The sequence below is a fragment of the Hippocampus guttulatus genome, chromosome 9 (assembly GCF_054856545.1).
Source record: "Hippocampus guttulatus isolate MCC_2025c chromosome 9, RoL_Hgut_1.0, whole genome shotgun sequence".
In the NCBI taxonomy this organism is placed as follows: domain Eukaryota; kingdom Metazoa; phylum Chordata; class Actinopteri; order Syngnathiformes; family Syngnathidae; genus Hippocampus; species Hippocampus guttulatus.
In genome coordinates, this window is record NC_141269.1 from 21,075,901 (window position 1) to 21,094,287 (window position 18,387).

The 18,387-nt window shown below is 39.6% G+C and overlaps 1 protein-coding gene across 4 annotated transcripts in view; it reads left to right on the top strand.

Moving 5' to 3' along the window:
- Positions 1–18,387, top strand: part of LOC147200736 (uncharacterized) — an 81,105-nt gene continuing 62,718 nt past the window's right edge. For 2 of the 4 annotated variants that reach the window (XM_086119371.1, XM_086119373.1), the window contains exon 1: positions 11,313–11,543. The gene's annotated coding sequence lies outside the window, so the exon portion shown is untranslated. Of the gene's footprint in view, positions 103–11,312; positions 11,544–18,387 lie in introns of those variants that run through there. The other 2 variants (XM_086119372.1, XM_086119375.1) reach the window with 2 other exon arrangements.

The window sequence follows — 18,387 nt, forward strand, 5'->3', positions numbered from 1 at the left end:
AAAGGCTGTCGAAGTGGTTTACATTTCGCCCGAGCCGGAGCAGGTGAAAGCCGCGTGCAGCTGCTTGCTCAGAATAAATCCTTCTTAGGTCTGCTGAGGACGGTAAGTTCAACCTCACGTGCTTCTTACTACTTTAGCTAATGTTGTCTTTTTGAACACGGATAACTTTAACAGCGATTCATACTTAACCTGTGACGTTATATGAGCCGTGTTGTAATTGAAAATGACACTATGTCAATAAATCTTTTACAACCCCTCCGGCCCCTCTTTGATATGGAAATAAAGGTTTACGAAAGATTTGACGCAAAGTGGTATAACTCTTTAAGATGATGTGAAGTCAAAGAAACCATATATTTTACCAAACCTCAAATTATCGGCTGGAAAATGTGACGATGGAAATGTGCGTTTTGCTGTTTGTCGGTAAAGGTAGGGGCTGTGTTAACACTCGACAGTTCATGTTTAGAAATTAAGTAACTTTACGTGTAAAATTTGGAATACATTAAAACCACGTCATTAATCGAATGGTATGGCGGTGTACTGTACTTATGAGTGGCGACATTATGAATAATTGTTTTGGGGTCGCTATGGTGCTCGATGCAATGCCAAAGAAGACCTACTGTATGAAGGCGACAGTTGTGTTGCTCTTGTGAGATATTTGAATTCCCAGAGGTCCCCAATTTGTCAGGATATGTCAACGAATGATATGTCCAGCGAAGATTCAATAAAGCCCTTTCTGACAATGTTAGCATTGAAGAAACAGCTCTCACTCAATGCAATTCTATATTGCTGTCCTGTCCATCTGATACATTCTTTCAAATCAATGTTGTCTGCAAATGAGAATGGCTGAGGTCTGTGGCGTTGTGTTTTGTAAGGCAGTGATTTCCAACGAGGCTGGCGTGACACACTTGAGAGAGATCATCTGGGATCAAGTGCGAATCTGGAAATTCTGCAACCTCACTTTGTCTGAAATAATTATTAATCAATTATATATACTATATACTGTATATACTGTGGGCGGCCCGGTAGTCCAGTGGTTAGCACGTCGACTTCACAGTGCAGGGGTACCGGGTTCAATTCCAGCTCCGGCCTCCCTGTGTGGAGTTTGCATGTTCTCCCTGTGCCTGTTCGGGTTTTCCCCGGGTACTTCGGTTTCTTCCCACATTCCAAAAACATGCATGGCAAGGTTACTGAAACACTCAAAATTGTCCCCAGGTGTGACAATTGAAAATGAAGTTTTAAGTGATGGAATTAGTTGTGTTAGTGGAAGAGGCAAACAAAAATGTTGTGTCAATGTGCCACAGAAAATCAATCGCTCTGATAATATTTGGAAAACTAGCAACCGCATAGTAGCCATGTTTTGTGTAATTGAACTCTGTATGTGGGGTAAAGATATGACAAGGATTGTCATGATCTAATAATTGTAGAATTGAGCAATGTAATTAATTATTCCATCAATTAATTGAAAAATCAGATACAATTTTATTTTGCATCAAAGCTTATTAGAAAACCATTTTTCATGATTACTGTTTATTAACGGATTATTATTGCCTATTAAATATTGTGTTGCGATAAAAACAGCTCAACAACAATTCAGTAATATCACACGAGTGGGATTGATCTTGTACTTCTCAAATGTTTTGAAATTTGATTCAGTTTTGGTTCAGTCATTGTTTTCCAAAGTAAAAACTGATGTTCACAAATGTCTTTTTTTTTCTTAAACTCAAAAGATAATCAGTCTGCTTTTATGACATATCACAAAAATACGAGAATAATTACTGTTGAGAGGCCAAAATGAGAGCAGATGGACACTTTTTAAGTTAAACAACGGCTCTTAACTATTACTTGATAATTAAAATAGTTGTAGCTCACTTAATTAATTTAATACTCAACTAATTTTGATACCTCCCAAACACGTCTATCCTGCATAACACTGCGTTTAAAACCCACAGCAAAAGTGCTATGGGAGTGGCCAACACCAATTGCCACAGTGCGGCAAAATGACCCAGGTGCACTGAATTGCAGTGCTGAAGTTTTTAAACCCCCCACCATCACCTCCATGTTCAATGTCGCTTTACTGCAAGCGAAGCTACAAATGTGTTTTCCAAGTCAAATCGAGCCGTTGCTTGTTCAGTTCAAGTGTGCAATTCAACCTGCGTGTGTGTGTGTGTGTGTGTGTGTGTGTGTGTGTGTGTGTGTGTGTTTGTGTGTGTATGTGTGTGTGTAGAGTTGTTGGTACGGTGAGAGGGAGTGACATTTTTGCACCTGAATGTGGATGGAGTTATTTTGCACTCTCTGCTCAGACTTGCAATTTGAAGCTAGAGTCTGCTGTGATGATTGATGGAGCTTGAGTATGCAGAAAAATAGTGGATAGAGAAAAACTGTCATGTTCTAAAGTCCAACATTGCCTCTCAATCTTCCTCCCTTCCAAAAGAAAAGGTTTTAAAACAGCACTCTATTTGTAATGACAAGTTAATTACATAATGACATGATAACTGTAGCTGAGTATTATTGTTAAACACGATATAGTTTTTAAACTTAATTTTACTTAATTGTTTTACAGAGTTGCAATGGCAGCGGCTGGCTGAATTTCGCTTACACCTGGAAGTGCATATTTTCGTTGTGAAAGCTCGAGTTATGTGACAGGTCATTTTTGATTGGCTGGTACATCTGTGAAAGTGCGACGCCATACACCTGTGAACGGCTGACAGTGGGTCATCCATGGAAACTAGTTGCCAAAACCTGCACGTTGCGCGACAGTTCAATTGGGTTCAGCTGCACTGTGTGCGACGGGCCTTACAGTAAGTGAATGCACCATTTAGCGCCCAATATTTGGGAACTTGAAATCTGTTAAATAATGCCAGTTGTATTTTAATATCTAATAAAATAATTCTAAAATTAGAACATTTTGTAATCCGCTTATCGCCACAAGGGTCGTGGGCATGCTGGAGCCTCTCCCAACTGTCTTTGGTCAGTAGGCGGGGGACACCCTGAACTGGTTGCCAGCCAATTGCAGTGCACACATAGACAAAAAAACAAAAACATTCACACTCACAATTGCAACTTGCTCATTCAGTGCCAGCCATTTTCAGACCCTTCTTTACCCTACCACGTATGAAAATAATTAAAGACATACCTGGGATTGAATGCCTGGATTCTTAAAAAACACATCCTTGGCATTGAATGAGCTAGGGACAATTTAGAGCAGAGGTGGGCAAACTACGGACCGCGGGCGGGATCCGGCCCGTTGCTCTTTTTAATCCGGCCCGCCGAAGGTTGGTTCACAATTAAGGTTTGATGTGAATGATTGCATTCATTTCATTTGGACTTGTAATGACAGGTATTTCAACACCAGGTGGCACAGTTATTTGAAGTTGCAGAGCACAGGGAGGGAGGGGGAGACGAAGAGACAGGGAGAGAAAGAGAGAGAAATCTTATCTACCACCTACGGACCTCTGTCAAACGAAAAATTCGGAACCCGGTAAAAACAAAACTTATGCATTAAACTTTCTCCTACTATATTACATTAATGATCGATTCATAACAACGGAAGTTCAGGCAGTCATACAGAAGCCCGCAGTAGCGCCAACTCCAGCAACTCCCGCTCGATACGACGGAATAAGTGTGTCCGCGCCGCTGCTATTTTCCATCATTGGATCCAAAACAGCGACATGCAAGTGACTCTTGATTGCAGTGAGTTTTACTGGAATTGCGAAAGTTTTTAATTTCATTCATTTACATTTACGTCCTGTAGATCATGGCATCCAAATGAAGAGGTCATGATCGCGGAAGAGAAAGTGATATGTACCGTATTTTCCGCACGAAAAGACGCACTGGATTATGAGGTGCGCCTTCAATGAATGGCTATTTTGTAATTTTTTTCATACATTAGACGCTTCGCACTAAAAGGCGCAATCTACAATGTGTCCACCAGATGGTGCTATGCTCCTTCCATTCAACTCGAGAGGCGTCCGTTCAACTTGAGAGGCGTTCATGACCGCCTCTGAAAAACGTAAATTAACTATTACTGTACTTAAACTAAGCTATGAACATTGAAAATAATGCATCAAAACATAAAATCAAGCGAGCAAATCACAAAATAAATTCCATATCCCCCCTACAGAATTTATTTTGTGATTTCCTCGCTTGATTTTCTTCGTGGTTTCATTGAAGTAAGAATTAATTTACGTTTTTCGTAGGTGGCCATGAACGCCTCTTGAGTGGAACGGAAGAAAGCACGGAGACGGACAAAGACGTACAGTACCTGTACTTGCTGAGACTGTGAAAACCATTAATCAAGTCTGTGTTTAAAAAAATAAGAAAACCACAACCACAGCTCTCATTTTTTCAACAAACTCAGGTGTGTCTTTGTCCATCTCCTTCCCTTCTTTTCTTCCGGTCAACTCGAGAGGCGTTCATGACCGCCTCCGAAAAACCCATTGGCATTTCCTTTATCAATTCTCCAACAGTACAATCAGATAAGATAAGATAAGATAAGAAAACTTTAATACTCTCACAATGGAGAAATTCCCACTTCACAGCAGCAAAGTTATGAGAGGAAGAAGTAGAAGAACAAAATAAATAGGAGCTGCTGGAAAGGCAGCCACTCTCGCAGCGCCATCTTGAAGTCAAAATAACACAACAAGATGTCAGTCGTAGTTATTTATTCCTTTGTTGTGTATTCACAAATGATGAAATCACAATATAAATTCTGTAGGGGAGGAAATAGAATTGATTTTGTTATATCCTCGCTTGCTTTTCAGTTTTGGTGTATTCTTTTCAATTTTTGTAGTTTCATTGAAGTAATCGTGAGTACACGTTTTTCGGTGGCGGTCTTGAACGCCTCTCGAGTCGAACGGAAGGAAGCACGGAGATAGACAAAGACGTACCTGTATTTGTTGAGACTGTTTTAAAAAATTAACACCACAGCTCTCTTTTTTCGGAGCTGCAGCACATACTTATTGAATAAAGCAGCGACACAGTTCACTGAACCAACAGCAAGTTATAACATTGGAAGCATGTCTCCAGGAAGGAGCCATCTTGGAGTCGACGTATTACCGTAATGACCATACAAAAGATGCACCGGATTTTAAGGCGCTCGGTGAGCTTTTAAGAAAATGGAAGACTTTTTGGTGCGCCCTATAGTGCGGAAAATACGGTACCTGATTAAACGAAGAAGCGGGTTCCAAAGTACGAAACATTCCGGAGACGCTTGGAGTCGGAAAGACTCAAATCTACGAGACTTTGAAAAACAATAAAGCGACTCTGGCAAATTCCATGCTCAGTCAGAAAAGAAAGAAAATAAGAAGAAAGTCTCCATTAAGATAAGATAAGATAAGAAAACCTTTATTAGTCTCGCAATGGAGAAATTCCCAATTCACAGCAGCAAAGTTATGAAAGGAAGAAGTACAACAACAAAATATAGGAGCTGCTGGAAAGGCAGCCACTCTCGCAGCGCCATTTTGAAGTCAAAATAACAAAAATAACACAACACAACACATAGGACACAGACAGTCGTGCAATCTTCACCACTTTTCTGCATACACTTTGTTGTCTGAAGCAGTTCTAGATGAAAGAGGAGAGGATCAAAGTGTCCTTTCACCAGTGGATCAGAGACGTCATGCTGAAAATGTGCACACGTCTGCCACAAGCTAAGTTTTGAAAGCAAACACGAAGCTGTAGCGTCCATTGACGAAAAGAGATTAGTTCACTTCTCCTGTCCCACGTAATCCGCTTCAAGGCTCATGCTTTACCCTTAACCGTGATATTTTTACAACTTTTGGTTTGTATCGGGATTTTATGCATACACACCCTGGCACTCTTGTGTTCTCTTGTATTCAGAATCGATATTGCAGTACCTTTCTCTATTTATCAACTTAATTCTGATTTATTATTATATTTAATTAATGTTTAGAATTTATCACCTTAACTCTGATTGATGTAGGTTGTTTGTACTATTTTTTTGAATTTGTTTTTGAACTCAGCAAGCGATTTACTCATTTTCAGGTCCATTTCGAAATTATTCCACAGATTAACACCTTTGACAGATACACTTTGCTTGATGTTTGTTCTTGTTTTGAGTTGTTTGAATAAGTTGGTACCTCTTAAATCATAGCAGCTTTCTCGAATTTCGAAAAACTTCAGAATGTTTTGGCAGAGCAGGTTATTGTGTGCTTTGTACATGAATTGGGCGATTTTAAAGTCAACCAGGTCATAAAATTTCATCGTATTTAATTTGATAAATAGTGGATTTGTGGGTTCTGTATATTTTGATCTATTAATAATTCGAATTGCTTTTTTTTGTAGTTTTAGAATAGGGAGTGTGTTTGTTTTGCAGGCATTTCCCCATATTTCCACACAATAGGTCATATATGGTAATAATAATGAAGAGTATAATGTATACAAAGATCTGTTATTTAACACATCCTTGGTTTTGTCGAGGATCCCTATGGTTTTGGCTATTTTTCTTTTTACGTTATCGATATGTGGCTTCCAACATAGTTTTGAGTCTATTCCTAATCCGGGAACCTTGACTTCATACGCTCTTTCTATCTCAATTGCGTTTACCATAATTTTAGCTTGGTGTTTGATTAATCTTGTGCCAAAAACAATTAACTTCGATTTTTTCAGGTTAAGTGACAATTTATTTCTGTCGAACCAGTTTTTTAATTTGTTTAATTCGTTTTCTACGGTTGTCAGGAGCTGTTTCAGATTTATTTCAGAACAGTAGAAAGTTGTATAATCAGCAAATAGGACACATTTAAATTGTTTTGAGACCTTGCAGATATCATTTATATATAAGATGAATAGTTTTGGACCAAGCACTGACCCCTGAGGAACTCCATATTCTGAGTCATAATAGAGCAAAAATAATGTGTGTACATCCTTTTAAAATACAATGATCTTTTCATTCTCAGGGATATGGTACATCTCCATTGAGATATAGAAATAAAATATCTTGGATGAATAAATAAAAATTCAATCAAATGAAAAGTTTCAAGCTTTGTTCATTTTTAACAACATTCAACACGACTTACAGTCATGGCCATTGGTTTTGAGAATGGGTATTGGTTATCACAAAGTTTGTTGCTTCAGTGTTTTTAGATGTTTTTCTAAGATGTGATCTGATAAACTGAAATAATTACCAGCATTTCATGAGCGTCAAAGGATTTTCCAGGCAATTACATAAAGTTTTTGTAACAAGTCAATATTTGCAGTGCTGACCCTTCTTCTTCAAGACTTCTGCACTTCGCCCTGGCATGCTGTCAATTAATTTCTGGGCCCGGAAGCCTTTTTCACAGCAATTGTAATGCTCTCCTTAAAAGCTTAATTAAACTTGTTTTTATGGCACAGGGACTTTGCAATTTATTAATATCCTTCTGATCACTCTTCAAAGCATTCTGCAGTACTTGCAAATTGTCATCATAAAAAAAAAATAGGCAGTAGACTTTGTGAAAATTAATATATGTGTCATTCTCAAAACTTTTGGCCACTGCTGTACACCACATACAGTACTATCTGTGGTGGCAGAAGAAAATAATGTCTCTTATTTCCTTCCTTTCCTCCTTCCTGGAGAATTTATCTTAATTTTCCTATTTTTAAAATTCTGTCAGGAACATTAAAGCTGGACTGCGCGTGGGAGTGTTTTACTGTGTATACAGTACTCACAAGTTAGGGATATTTGGCTTTCAGTTGAAATGTATGGAAAATATAAAAACTCCACGCTACAGTGATATCATATCATGAAAATGCGACATTTAAGTAGAAGGATGCCCTGGTGATTTCCTCATCTCAATTCATTGTAACAAAACTTAACAATGGTGGGTACACCACAACAAAAAATTTCAACATCCCAATAGCTCGTCATGTGCCCTTGAGCATCAATTACAGGTTGACAACCACAGCTCATGCTGTTCACAAGTTGACTTATTGTCCATTCAGGCATAGCATCCCACCCTTTCTAAAGGGCAGCCCTGAGGTCATTGAGGTTCTGGCGTGCAGAGGTTTGAGCCGCACGTTTTCAATAGGATACAGGTCTGGAGAAAGTGCAGGTCATTCCATTTGAGGTACACCAGTCTCTAACAGCCATTCCCTGATGATGCGACCTCGATGAGCTGGAGTATTATCGTCCATTAAAATGAAATTAGGCCCGTGTTGTTCATGTCGGGGCACAATCACAGGATTAATAATGTTACAGTATGTGGGTTGTATGGTCGTCTGGTCTTGTAGCACGCACACCACCCTGATGTAAGCTGTTTCCAATGGTCCGACGTAACACTTGGGTGCCATTCACCTCCCTTAAACATGCCTGGAGTTGGGTGGCATTCATCATCCTGTTTCTTAGGGCATTGTTCACAAAATAGCGGTCAAAATATGAACAGCCTGATGGCGACTGTTTAAACATCAGCTCTAATTGAACCAGGATATTTATTGGTCAATTCATACATACATACGTTTGATTGCTGTTAGTTATAGTCTGCGCGTTATTGGACATCTTTATCTGGCGATGAAACTTCACTTTGTGGCACGGTTAGCCTCAAGTACAGTTGCACTGAAGCATGGGGAATGTCAGCATGTAGTCAGGTTTCCATCCTTAACTCATTCACTCCCAAAGACGTTTTTAAACGTCTTTTCAGACTTGGTCTATAATTGGCTGGTACTGAATGAGTTAATGAAATGCAACAATGATTTGTGTTTCCTGGCGGGCCATCAGGTTTGTTGGCGATTAGGGAAACCCTGGATGGCTGGATGGCAATTGACGTTGATGGCGCTCCTTGTTAAGATTAAGATATCCTTTATTTGTCCCACACTGGGGAAATTTACAGCCTCCAGCAGCAAGAATGTGGGTAGAAAGAAGAAAGAAGAAAAAACAAACAAACACCATTCAATTAAGTGCAATATAAATACAATTGTTAGGTGACCCGTTGATATCACTTCAGTTAACGGCGCTCAAAGAGTTAAAGATGAGGAGGAACATTTTTTTAACACAAACATATTGCTATATTTTAATCAACTGGGTTACGTGCATTGTATTGTTGCCGTTGTGGCAAACGTGTCATGGTCTGTTGCTTCGAGTACTTCTATTTTCGAGGTTGTGAATGTGTCACTCTGATCATGAGTGTGGAATGTGTGTGAGAGAGAGAGTTCTGTTCGTGTTCTGGCATCACTACAGTCATATAGTAGATCCGTATTGTATAAATTTGAGTTTACTAACAGTTCCTGTGACCCTTGGAAGATGTTAAAATGTATTGGTTTCAACATAACGTTTAGTATAGTTAGGCAGCAAGCCTCGTCATAAGCTAAATAGTTGGCCCTGCCGTGGCGCCTCATTAAACACCTTCCATCCATACATTTTCTGATCTGCTTATCCTCACAAGGGTAGCGGGGTGTGCTGGAGCCTATCCCAGTTGACTTCAGGCAGTCGGCGGACTGGTTGCCAGCCAATCGCAGGGCACATGTAGACGAACAACTATTCCCACTCACAATCACACTTAAGAATAATTTAGATCAGGGATCACCAACATTCACATTATGGGGGGAGTGAATTCTAAACTAGTGATGAAAATGTTTATACACACTGTGGAGATAATATCAGGACCATCCGTCCATTTTCTGAACCGCTTATCCTCACAAGGGTCATGCTGAAGCCCGTCCCAGCTGTCTTCAGGCAGTAGGCGAGAGAGACCCCAAACTGGTTGCCAGCCAATCGGAGGATATCAGGACCATTTATAATAACATTTTAAATTTAGAATTAATAGATTCATTGGTGGCTGGCAACCGGTTCAGGCTGTCCCCCGCCTACTGCCTGAAGACAGCGGGGAGAAACTCCAGCACCCCCCTTGTGAGGATAAAGCGGATCAGAAAATGGATGGATGGATAGATTCATTGGTAACTGGGGTGACGAAGCATTTGGTGAAGGTGGCAGTTGCCACCCCTTGCAACCATACATAACCATACCTGTCAACCTTTCGGAGCGCCAACCTGTATAAACTACCAAAAAAATCCGTATAAAGAGCAAAAAATCCTTATAACATACCAAAGCATTTTATGTCAAAATAATGGCACAGAAAAAAACCCACGAAATTTTCAATGATATTTATTGTAGATCTCCATAATACAATGTCTGGTTAATGTCTAATCATCATTCTACTTAGTGGCATTACTGTGTTCAGAGTTGGATTCCGGAAATGAAAGCATTCGAGTAGACGAGCACCGTTCTGGGCAAAAGCAAACGGAACTACCTGTCATGGGGGGCGGAAATTTTCTGAATCCGTATGATTTGTGCAATACGGCCATATACGTAAGATTCACCACAAAATCCGCATGAACTATGGCTAAACCGTATGAGTTGACAGGTATGCATAACTGCCAGGGTGGGGCGATTCACTTACCTCCTAATTTGATTCAAATCACAATACTTGTGTGACGATTAGATTTATAACATGGTTGATTTTTTTATTGTACTGCGATTTGTGATTCATTATCAGAGTACTTCATTTTGTTCTTGGTATTTTTCTCAAACAATACATTGTTTTCTTACAATATTTTGAAACAATTCTAAACAATACAAGCCATAAATAATACATAAGTTGAATCATGTACCTCAATCAATTTGCCATTGATTTCAGAAAGACCAGGCTGCGTGCCTCAGGCACTGGCTCATTCAGATGACAACATGTGACTCTGCTAAACGTTAAGCCTGCTGACTCACCACATCATACTGGCTCCTCGCTGCCATCTGCTGGAAGAAAGAAACATCAGGATAATCGATTCTGAACTTTTGACATCGATTTATTGAAGCTTGGCATGTAAAATCACAGTTGTTGAGTTAATCCATTTTTTCCCGCACCCTTAATTGTGAGCAGCTGCTCATTTTCTGGGCACTGATTTGTGTTGCCAATTCGGTCCCATTCTGAATGACCACATTAGAGATTGTCTTCACTCAAACCCTGCTGAGCTTTGTACTCTTTTTCTACTTTACCTCACGTGACCAGGTACAGGGGAAGTTGGCCATAATTTACCACGCAGTACAGGTTATCAAGTAGTCACGCATTCACTACCCACCTCCATCTTGCATAAACACATGACTGAGTCAAACCTTCCACTCTCTTCTCACTTTTGTGTATTGCTGTGCACTGACTGTGGCATGCACAATTTTCTTGCAAGGTCCGAAGTGCCAGAAGCAAGCCATATAACGAGGGGGCCATGGGCTCCCTGCCACCCCCCTTCCCTCTTATGACCACGTCACGTACTGCGCAGTCTTCCCTCTCCTGTGCCTACCCACAACAGTGATAATGTGATGTGACGCACGAGCGTGCAGTGCAGCGTGGGGGTTGTGTGTGTGTGTGTGTGTGTGTGTGTCTGAGGAGGAGGAACAATTGTGTAGAGGTTTGTGTATGTGAGGACACATAGTCAAGTACATGCCAGACTGAAGCAGGGAGAGGAGGCGATCTGATGCCGCTTCCATAACCCCCCCACACACACACAACACACATTTTTTGACTGCGCAGCTTTAAAGGACTACTGAACTTGAAGTTACAGGTCTGGTAAGTTATGTTCTTGAAAAGCACTCGTGCTTCTATGCTTTCGGCATCGCTAGTTTGCATGTGCATATGGTTGTATGAATAGATAGGTGTGCATACAGAGCATTTGGAAAGTGAATGGTTTGTGGACTTTGAAATGTTGACTTGTGCAATGCTAGTCATTGAACAATAACCTGTGTGGTGGAAAAGGTAAACATTTTTCTGAATGCTTTTTGCAACTATGTTTGATCTTGGAATGTAGCCTCGTGTTAGATTTAAGCCTTTGATTATAGTGTGGAAGTTTAATTTTTTCAATGAATTCCTGTAAAGCCCAGGACACATTCTTAAAATGTTGATCTTAAGTGTTAAGTAGATTGGGACCTCGAAGACGAAAATGGTATGATGGTCCTGTTGCTGAACAGAACTAGTGAACATGTATATGAATAGCATGCTTATAAATTTCCCCAGTGTGGGACAAATAAAGGATATCTTATGTACTGTACAGTCTATAGCAGTGGTGTCAAACATAGGACCCACAGGCCGGAACCGGCCCGCAAGGAGGTTCGATCAGGCCCGCAGGATCATTTAAAAGTGAAAAAATGCATAAAAGACACAGAATGAATAGGGTGCAATTCATGGAGGATCCGCCAGGGGACACACTGTTTTGATCAGAGTAGAAGACAACATTGTTTTGATCAGAGAAGAAGACAACAGCAGCCTCAGTCTGTCACTGAGACAGACCCAACACAGCAGACGCTATCAAGGACATGTGAATACTTTATTCTTTACACATTTAAAAGCACTCACCTTAGTTTGTAAGGTGTAGGCAGGGATTACATTTCGATTTTATATGCATATGTGTAAATGGTTTAAAAATTCCTTTCTTTATAAATCTCGTTTAATCTTAATGTGCATTACTATTTTTTTCAATACCAATTACTTGTTAAAGTTTTGTGCCTTTGTACAATCAGTGGGATCAGTTGCAATGCATATATGTGAATGATAAAAGTAAATTGCATATTTGTCTAAGGAAATCTAAGGTGCTGAATGAAATGTTTTTTAAAAGATATGTTCATTAAATTAAATATGTTCATTTTCCGAAAGTTCTTGTGCTTCTTTAGACCAAAACAAAGGAAAGACATGCTATTTTGTTTATTTTTAGCAGCGTATGGTATAATTTTAATGGTCCGGCCCACTTGATATCTACCGAGGCCGTATGTGGCCCACAATGTGAAATGAGTTTGACACCCCTGGTCTATAATGAACTTAATAATGCATTCAAAATATTCCTACTGGATTGGCTTCATGAACTGACATACCATTCTGTCATTGGCCACCATTAGGATTGCTGTCTCGCAATGCCATAATGATCATTAAAAAATAGAATGCCAATAAGTCGAGCTTAAACCTCCATAAGGACTTACAATTATAAATATGGAAATAATTCAAAGAGCTCTGCATTTGGTTTTGTTTGTTACTTGGTAGGCTACTTTCTCCTTAATCAAGGATGGGTAATAGACTGGCGATGCTAAAATGATTCTGGGGGCTTGATAGTTCCAATCATATGTCGACTCACAGGTATATAAACAAATGATGCCTTTATCCAGATAATTCCCAAATAATAAAAACTAGTTCATGAAATGCAATAAGACTCTACCATGCTTCCATGTTTGGTCTAAGGTGGCATGTTCACTTCCCGTGGGCATGTCAATGCATAATGACACCAATGCATACATGTTAATAGTCAAAACAAAGTTGAGGCCAAATATAGCAGCACACTACAGCATTGGCTGGAGGAGCTATCTCTGCGTCTTTGAAAAATAAAAACCTTTGATGCAATTTTTACATTGAAAAGAAACAGCACTGGACTATTGAATGTTATCTACCTATTACACAACCCTCGGTTATCACCCGTTTAATGACAGAGCCTATTTCACGGTCAGATGGCCTCCCACTAGCTGGTAACATATTGACAGCTGAAACTGTTATCTGACCTAGTGGACCTCCCCACGGGAAATGTTTAATGTTTTGCCATGCATAAGGTCCATTTGTTGTTCAGTTACCAAACATTCCTCTACTACAAGGTTTTGTCTATTCATCTGTGTCCTATTCTTTCATGTTTAACAATTCATATTGAAAACTCTGACAAAGTCTCATCAAAGCAAAGCTAGCGGTGGCCTCAGACTATTGCGCAGTGTTGTGTTCTGACTGAGAAGAGAAGCATAGCACGGCATAGAAACAAACAAACAAAAAAAAGATTAAGTATACATCAAACCGTGACACTGGATGTACCGGTAGTTGTAATTAGTGGAAGCACTGTACAAGAAGCCGTTTCCACATGGGAGAATCTTTTTATTCTGTTCAAAAACTTCATTGGATTGTCTTTTAATGCTGAGTGCTTGAGCCCATGTACCCAAGTAATTTTGACTTAATTGCCTCATTTGCAAGCTGTGTCACTACATATTGCACAGGTTTGCGCACTCCGGAACCCCAGACATGACATTTTGGTGAGGGGGCGGGGTATGGGGGACAAACTTGTGCGCATGAACTACAAATTTGTGCGCAGGAAACTACTTATTTCTGCACACCAATTACTACTTTGTGCGCATGGAATAGATACAGCGTGCGCATTAAATAGTTACAGCATGCACACAATTCCTCATTGGACAAGAGGGTAAACAAATCAAGCGCACCTTCACAGACTTGCTTCTCACTGGCCTAATTAGTGCCTTCAAAGATCCAGAAATTATTGCATCGGATGTTTTTATTTGATAGGAAAATTAAGTAGTGCTATTATGACAAAAAGTTTGCATTTTGTATACATCCACCGGATGATCTCTCCCAGAGCGTCGCAGTTGCTGAACAATAAAAGCAATCCCGGCATCAATACCTCCGCCTGTAAAGCAATCTGGCTCTCAACAGTCTGATCAAATGTCTCTCGGTTATGATGATTCCTTGCAATGCCAGTCTTTTCATGATGTCCTTGTAATTCATCCCAAGTCTAAAATAAAATTCAGTCACGCCGTCGCTGTCCATTGTGTCGCTTTCCTTCGACCTTCCAACTTTGAAAGAAATGTGTGTTCGATTTTCTTTTTCAAGTGACCTGTAAGAAGCCACAGCTGCTTCATGCGCACAAACAATTACTTTGTGCGCACTTTCTATTTTGTGCACAAAGTGTCCATGCGCACAAAGTAGTAGTTTGTGCCCACAAAATAGTTCCTCACCCGTACAGAATCGTTACACCATGTGCACAAATTAGTTTTTTACGTTTTTAAGTTTAAGTTTTTGCTTTGTCATGCATGGGTGTCCGTAGAAAACGAACAAAGTTGTCACCATGTAGCTTGAGTAAAACCGCCAATATTGTCTCAGTAGCAGCTTTTTTTGTTGTTCTTGGAAGTTGTATGCTCTTTGTCTCATTTTGCTAGTTGCCCATTTTCAAGAAGTGATGCAAAGGTGCATTTTTTTTAACACAAATTTTGAATTTTTGTGATCTTACTGACATCCCATACCACAAGGGTATTCGATGATCCCGATTTTCAGAATTAAACTTTTTTGGTTTAGATCCTGATGATCAATAAAATGTGGTTAATTCAGTCTCTCTCTGCTGCTTGGTGCCAAATTTTGGGATCCTCCTCCTGTACAGTTCAGTCCTTGTTTCCCAGGGCTGGATGGATGGTTTGGATAGTTCCAATTTGGTCATACAGATATTGAGAAATCATACAGATAAAGAGAAATCTCCTCAATTTCATACATTTGGATTAGGTTGTCATAAATGAAAATCTCAAGCACCGCTCAAAGAAACTTGCTTCACTGCTGCCATAGTCAAGGTGAAACACTGCAGGACTGAGTAGAAGGTCTTGTATTTGTGGTCATTTTTGCTTGGTTCCAGCAGTAATGCCCCTCTGCTGCTCAGACTGTGTGCTGAGTTCTGACCATGTATGGCCACTTGATGTGCTCTGGCTCTTTTGTTCACATGAGGGCAACTATTCCTTTAGGGAGCAACACACCATCATTGAGCTCTCTCTCATAGTTGGAAGAAATATCTATTCATTTCTGTGAATTCAGGTGTTTTTTTTTTGTTTGTTAAGAATGATGGTGCAAAAGTTAAAGAACATGCGAGATGGTTATGTAAAAACAAGATCCGCACTATCGTTCCCACGAGACAAATTTGTGATTGGAGTGGCAAAGAGCCAGTCTGAGCGTTCCCTGACCTTGTGGATTTATTTATCCATGAGCTCCATATGTCTTGTTGTGTTCTTTGTCACTCAAGATATTTGTAAGATTTTCACATACTCCGAAGACCAGATTTGAATGTCAATGAATCATTTCCCCGTATTTCTGTAATCACCATGTTGATCCACAATCGTTTCTCTGGAGTCCTTCACTTCATTCAAGCACACCCTGTCACAAAGCTGTCATCGGTCGTTTCCCAGTACATTAAACACTGAGTGTTTTTTGTCACGTTGGAACAAGCCAAAATAGACATGCCCTCAGCTGTGGGTAGAATGTTCATCACGCTCACATATACACACTCACACACGTTTTTGAGAGTGACTGAGAATGCTGTTATTTCTATGGCAACCACTTTTGCTGTGGATGTGATTCTACAAAAGACTGTGTTGCTTGGTCCACTGCCTCTTTTACTCCTGGCTGCGTCTCTGCTGACTGCAGAGGTGCTGCTGTAATGTGTGACGCAGTGATGTGATTGCCAAATCCTTTGAGGAAGGAAAGGTGAGCCTTCTGTTCCCTTACTGGTCTTTTGGGGAAAAAGTGTTCTAGATCTGTACATATCTGTTGAATATTGAAATGATACAGACACAAAATCTGAAGTTACTTTGTCTTGAGTTTATTTAATGGAAATATACATATTTTTTCTAAATGACGATTTTTAAATGATTACTACTGCTGGAATTATTCTACTGATATCACTGAAATCATCTTTAAAAAAATTGTCTCATAATGCTGGTGTCATGGAAATTAAGGAATCAGCATTGAGTCGAACCTGAAATTATCCCTCACAATAGATTTGACAAATTTCTCCTGGTAGTTGAAGTGCTCGTGGAAGCTAAACAGAATAATCAGAGATGAAAATGAAAGTTTGAAGTAGTTGCAGCACTGCCTCAAGTTCTCTTTGGAATGCAATTAGGGATGGATAGACGGGTTGTGGCGTCTCAAAGATTTGCCTCAAGCATCTTTTTACATAGTTGGATGACGACATCCCAGCCATTGCCTGAAGGTAGCTGCAGTCCCGTTTTCATGACCCTAATGCGCTGGTGATTCGCTGCTCCTTGCTCTTTGGGATGGTTCATTTCTGTGCACAGAAGAAAACTAATCGAGATGTCAAGTGAGTTGACACCCTAATTGGCTTAAGCATCCTCCGCTAGTGAAACCACCTTTCATGTCAAAGGCATTAGTGTTTCAGAGCCTCTTCTCGTGAGAATTGGGCAGCATTTTGCGTTTAATGTGATTCACTCTTAATTTGTAGGAACCATAATTGTGAACCTGCTTTGATTCCAAATAAATTAGCAAAAGGAATACAAAGAAATAACAAAAATACAAATCATCTGTTCCAGGGTTGAACTAAAAAAAAAAGAAATCTGTACAGCCAATGTTTTACGTAACATATTATTAACATTCCAAACAGTCATGCATAGTTTAAAGCAGCTCACTTGTCACTCGCAAGGAAAGATTTTTTTTCAGAGGGAGGCTCACTGAGGGCTAATTAAGACTAAATGCAGCTCACTTTGCAGTTAAGCATCTTTGCAAGTACATTATCAGATTATTCAAGCGATCATGTCAACCTCATAATCGGACATGCTTTATTGGAAAACACTCCTTGACTGATTGTGGGAAATGAGTGTCAATAAATACGCTGAGACACTTCTTTGCACATGTACAAAGTACACCAACCTGTATATCTTGTTCATGTTGTTAGTCAATCAGTTTTCTGAATTGCATGATTATTATTTTTACTATCATGATTACTACTACTACCAATACTAGTCCTATTGTTGCCATATTATACTTTGCATCCTGAATATGTAAAGTAGAGTCAAGGACTGGAAATAAATATCCTACTGTTAATCTTTTGTCTGAGATATTCATCTTTTCACATCATACACAAGTTTTCCCTTTTTTTTTCTCTCTACAGCCAAAATAAACGCTGTTCCAATCTTTTTGGAGGATATTGTATATGCTGCAGTCTTGCACAACGTTGCGCATGATGGCCCTTCTGAGCACATTTAGAGCTGTATTTTTCACAGCAGTTGCGGTTGAAATTGCTTTGTTCCACTGTGTATTACATACAACATCAATTTGGACAGCACCAAAGGTTAGGGGATCTTGCTCCAGCAAGGTGATCAATTGCCAAGTGTATACAGTATTCTGTTTTTCATTAACCCAGAGGCCCGACTGTCATTGCAAGACTATGAAAATGGCACGCTGTCTGATCATCTATATACTGTGTGTGTATATATATATATATATATATATATATAAAATTTGTACAAGTTAAATATTCATATAATCAAATAACTATTATTGGGTGAATTTTTTTAATATTAGTGATGCTGTAAAAATAGCATGTCTGACCTTCAATACTAATTGAGAGTCTCAGATGGACAATTAATGTTAGGGATCTGACATTCAATTGCTTACAAAAGATGTTTGGCCAACTAAATCTGCACTTTTTCCATCAATCTATTTGTGGAGTCGATGTTGCATTGAACCATGCATTCGTTTAATCAACTTTCACCTGCAAGGGGCAGCACAGGTCTAGTTATTCATCACAGTCTCGTCGGTATGCAGGCTGGGAAGGTTCAAATGTCCTGTACTGTCGCTGGTTTTGCAGCATACGGGCTTTTGGCTT